This window comes from Arachis ipaensis, chromosome B09 (assembly GCF_000816755.2).
Source record: "Arachis ipaensis cultivar K30076 chromosome B09, Araip1.1, whole genome shotgun sequence".
NCBI lineage: Eukaryota > Viridiplantae > Streptophyta > Magnoliopsida > Fabales > Fabaceae > Arachis > Arachis ipaensis.
The window spans coordinates 30,940,659-30,946,039 of record NC_029793.2 but is presented as its reverse complement, the minus strand read 5'-3'; the positions used below and the strand labels follow the sequence as shown (position 1 = coordinate 30,946,039).

The 5,381-nt window shown below is 40.3% G+C and overlaps 1 long non-coding RNA gene across 1 annotated transcript in view; it reads right to left on the bottom strand.

The window, feature by feature from the left end:
- The window catches only part of LOC110266418, a 24,305-nt gene extending 19,127 nt beyond the window's left edge, over positions 1-5,178 (bottom strand). The window contains exon 1 of the long non-coding RNA XR_002353796.1: positions 5,169-5,178. This is a non-coding gene — a long non-coding RNA (uncharacterized LOC110266418). The remainder of the gene's footprint in view (positions 1-5,168) is intronic.

Below are 5,381 nucleotides of genomic sequence, written 5' to 3'. Positions count from 1 at the left end.
GAAAGCCCTGGATGTCTACTTTCCAACTCAATTGGAAGCGCGCCATTTCAAGTTCTGTAGCTCCAGAAAATCCACTTTGAGTGCAGGGAGGTCAGAATCCAATAGCATCAGCAGTCCTTTTTCAACCTGAATCAGATTTTTGCTCAGCTCCCTCAATTTCAGCCAGAAAAATACCTGAAATTACAGAAAAACACACAACTCATAGTAAAGTTCAGAAATATGAAGTTTTCCTAAAAAATAATGGAAATAAACTAAAAACTAACTAGAATATCCTAAAAACTATATGAAATTAACCCCAAAAAGCGTATAAAATATCCGCTCATCACAACACCAAACTTAAACTGTTGCTTGTCCTCAAGCAACTAGACAAATAAAATAGAAGACTAATAGGTTGAGAAACAATAATATCTCAGAGTTTTTGAGTGAAGCTCAGATTCTAATTAGATGAGCGGGACTAGTAGCTTTTTGCTTCCGAACAGTTTTGGCATCTATAGGAACTTAGAATTCAGATAGTGTTATTGATTCTCCTATTTCAGTATGATGATTTTTGAACACAGCTGTTTCATGAGTCTTGGCTGTGGCCCTAAGCACTTTGTTTTCCAGTATTACCACCGGATACATAAATGCCACAGACACATAATTGGGTGAACCTTTTAGATTGTGACTCAGCTTTGCTAAAGTCCCCAATTAGAGGTGTCCAGAGTTCTTAAGCACACTCTTCTTTCTGCTTTGGACCTTGACTTTACCCGCTCAGTCTCAAGTTTTCACTTGACACCTTCACGCCACAAGCACATGGTTAGGGACAGCTCGGTTTAGCCGCTTAGGCCAGGATTTTATTCCCTTAGGCCCTCCTATCCACTGATGCTCAAAGCCTTGGGGTCCTTTTTATTACCCTTGCCTTTTGGTTTTAAGGGCTATTGGCTTTTTTTTTTTTTGCTGCTTTTTCTTGCTTCAAGAATCATTTTTATGATTTTTCAAATTATCAATAACATGTCTCATGTTCATCATTCTTTCAAGAGCCAACATTTTTAACAGTCTTAAACAACAAATTCAAAAGACATATGCACTGTTCAAGCATTCATTCAGAAGACAGAAAGTATTGCCACCACATGTAACTAATTAGAATTTCTCTTGTTAAGAACTCGAAATTTTATTGCCTCTTATTCAAAAGATCTACTATTTTATTCATGTTTGCTGATGATGAGAAAAATAAACTATGGCTTAATTAGAGATAAAATCAAAATAGATACTAATTACTACTATATGACTCCTAAGGTGAACTTCTCTAATGACACTATCACAGAGTTAAAGCAGAAATTGGAATTTAACAACCTTTATTCTGGGAAGTGGGTGTTCCTCTGATCCGTGGGGTGTTTGGTTCTTCAAGAGATAACTTCTGCCGCTTCAATTCCCTTAAGTCACGCCCTTGCTCCTCTTGTTCTTTAAACATATAGGTAAGAATTTGATTGTGTTCCTTCTGTTCTTTTATTATTTGTTCCATAGCTTCCCGTATCTTGGTAACAGACGTCTCAAGATACTCCCAGTATTCAGATTGAGGGATTTCTGGGAGAAATTCCTGTGTTTTCTTCTTGGTGGGATCATCCTGTGCTTGTTGTTTTTCCATTGATGCTTTGGTAATTGGTTTCTCAACTGAGATATACTCAGTTATTCCCATCCTTACTCCGGCGTCCTTGCAGAGCAGAAAAATCACGCTTGGATAAGCTAACCTGGCTTCTTTAGAATTTTTGTTAGCAATTTTGTAGAGTTCAGCTGAGATTAGCTGATGAAATTTCACTTCTTTTCCCATCATGATGCAATGGATCATCACTGCTCTTTTAACAGTGACTTCAGAACGGTTGTTGGTGGGCAACAGAGAATGCCCAATGAAGTCCAGTCATCCTCTGGCGACTGGTTTGAGAAATTCTCTCTTGAGTTGATTTAGGACACCCTTTGTGTTGGTGGTCCACCTGGCTCCAGGGATACATATGTCCTCTAGAATCTTATCCAGGCCCTTGTCTGTTCTCATCATTCTCCTGTTGAAGGAGTCTGGATCATCTTTCAGCTGAGGTAGCTTTAAGATCTCCCTGATCCTGTCAGGGTGGGTATGAACAATCTTTCCTCTGACCACGGTCCGATAGTCATAGAAAGCAGTCCCAGATAGTTTCTGCTTGTCAGTTTGCCACATATTAGCATAGAACTCCTGAACCATGTTCCTCCCTACTTTCGTTTCAGGATTAGCTAGGACTTCCCAGTTCCTAATTCGAATTTGCTCCTGGATCTCCAGATATTCATCTTCTTTCAGATCGAATCTAACTTCCGGGATCACTGATCTCAGACCCATTATTTTGTTATAATGGTCTGAATGTTCTTTAGATAAGAACTTCCCTTGATTACAAAGTGGTTTTGGAATGCTCTCTTTCTTGCCTCTTGGAGTGGGTTGTTTTCCTTTAGGAGCCATGATCTTAGTAATCGCGGATAAACACACCAAACTTAGAGGTTTGCTTGTCCTCAAGCAAAAGAAAAGAAAGGAGAGGGATAGAAGGAGAGCTAGGTGCAATTGTTGATGGAAGGGGAGGGAGGCCGAACCCAAATTTAAAGGGAGGGAGGGTGGGTTTTCGAAAAAAGAGATAAAGATATGATAAAAGAGATTGATTTGGAAAAGATAAGATAGAAGATATGATAAGAGAGGATATAGTTTAAAATTGAAAAGATATGAAAGATTTTTGAAAAAGATAGATCTAGATTTTGAAAAAGATGAAGTGGAGATTTTGAAAAAAGATATTGATGAGTTGAAAAGATAGATTTGTTTTTAAAAAGATTTGAAATGATTTGGATTGAATTTGCAAAGAGGGTTTGTGCTTATGGATTAAGATATATTTGATATTTTTAAAGTAGGATTTTTAGAAATTAGGGATTTTAGAAATCAGGGTTCTTAACATGTTTATGCAAGAAATCATGAATTGAAGTATGAAAATTAAGATTAGAATGCAAGAAATATGAAGAAAAATGAATTTGCCTCCTCCCCATCATCCTGGCGTTTGAACGCCCAAACATTGCCTGTTTTGGGCATTCAACGCCCAAATGCTGTTCTCCTGGGCGTTCAACGCCCAGTTGTTGCCCTTTTCTGGCGTTGAACGCCAGATTGCTATCCTTACTGGCGTTCAGCGCCCACTGGCTGCCCCTTTTAGGCGCTGAACGCCCAAAATAGGCTCTTACTGGCGTTTTCTTGCCAGTGAGCTCTTTTTCTCTGTTTTGTGTGCAGATTCCTTCTGTAACCCTGTGAACTTATGCAATTGATTCTTTACCTTGTTAGGTGATACACTTGTAATCACGTATGGTCCCCTCCACCGGGATTTCAATTTCCCGGGGAATAGCCTGAGCCTAGAGTTGAACAGCAGAACCTTCTGTCCTGGCTCAAAGATTCTAGATGACAGCTTTCTGTCATGCCACTTTTTTTTCTCTTTATAAAGCTTGGCGTTTTCGAAAGCTGTGAATCTGAATTCCTCTAGCTCATTTAGCTGGAGCAATCTTTTTTCTCCTGCTAATTTGGCATCAAAGTTTAGGAATCTGGTTGCCCAGTAGGCTTTATGTTCCAGTTCCACGGGCAGGTGACATGCCTTACCATACACAAGTTGGTATGGGGAGGTCCCTATAGGGGTCTTGAATGCTGTTCTGTAAGCCCACAAAGCATCATCCAAGCTCCGTGCCCAATCCTTTCTACGGGTACTTACTGTCCGTTCTAGGATTCTCTTTAATTCTCTATTAGAGACTTCAGCTTGTCCATTAGTTTGTGGATGATATGGAGTAGCCACCTTGTGGCGAATTCCATACCGAACCATGGCAGAGTAAAGCTGTTTATTGCAGAAGTGAGTGCCCCCATCACTGATTAGTACTCTAGGGACACCAAACCTGCTAAAGATATGTTTCTGAAGGAACTTCAGCACTGTTTTAGTATCATTGGTGGGTGTGGCAATGGCCTCAACCCATTTTGATACATAGTCAACTGCCACCAGAATATAAGTGTTTGAGTATGATGGTGGGAAAGGTCCCATGAAGTCAATTCCCCATACATCAAACAACTCAATTTCCAAGATTCCTTGTTGAGGCATGGCGTAACCATGAGGCAGATTACCGGCTCTTTGGCAACTGTCACAGTTACGTACAAACTCTTGGGAATCTTTATAGAGTGTGGGCCAATAGAAGCCACATTGGAGGACCTTGGTGGCTGTTCGCTCACCTCCGAAATGGCCTCCATATTGAGATCCATGGCAATGCCATAGGATTCTCTATGCTTCTTCTCTAGGCACACACCTACGGATTATTCCGTCTGCACATCTCTTAAAGAGATAGGGTTCATCCCACAAGTAGTACTTTGCATCAGTAATTAATTTCTTCTTTTGTATCCTGTTGTATTCCTTCGGTATGAACCTTGCAGCTTTATAGTTTGCAATATCGGCAAACCATGGTGTTTCCTGAATGTCAAATAAATGCTCATCCGGAAAAGTCTCAGAGATCCCAAGAGAGGGGAGGGGCGTCCCTTCTACTGGCTCTATCCGGGATAAATGATCAGCCACTTGGTTCTCTGTCCCTTTTTTGTCTCTTATTTCTATATCAAACTCTTGCAGAAGCAACACCCATCTGATGAGCCTGGGTTTTGAATCCTGCTTTGTGAGTAAATATTTAAGAGCAGCATGATCAGTATACACAAACACTTTTGATCCTACTAGGTATGATCTGAACTTGTCAATGGCGTAAACCACTGCAAGTAATTCTTTTTCTGTGGTTGTGTAATTCTTCTGGGCATCATTTAGAACACGACTAGTGTAATAAATGACATGCAGAAGCTTGTCATGCCTCTGTCCCAACACTGCACCAATGGCGTGATCGCTGGCATCACACATTAACTCAAATGGTAATGTCCAGTCTGGTGCAGAAATAACAGGTGCTGTGACCAGCTTAGCTTTCAGCGTTTTAAACGCCTGCAGGCACTCTGTGTCAAACACAAATGGCGTGTCAGCAGCTAGCAGATTGCTTAGAGGTTTTGCGATTTTTGAAAAATCCTTTATAAACCTCCTATAGAATCCTGCATGCCCCAGAAAGCTTCTGATTGCCTTAACATTGGCAGGTGGTGATAATTTTTCAATTACCTCCATTTTTGCTTGATCCACCTCTATTCCCTTGTTTGAGATTTTATGCCCAAGAACAATCCCTTCAGTCACCATAAAGTGACATTTTTCCCAGTTTAAAACTAGGTTGGTCTCTTGGCATCTTTTCAGAACAAGTTTCAGGTGATCAAGACAGGAGCTGAATGAGTCTCCATATACTGAGAAGTCATCCATGAAGACTTCCAGAAATTTTTCCACCATATCAGAGAAAATAGA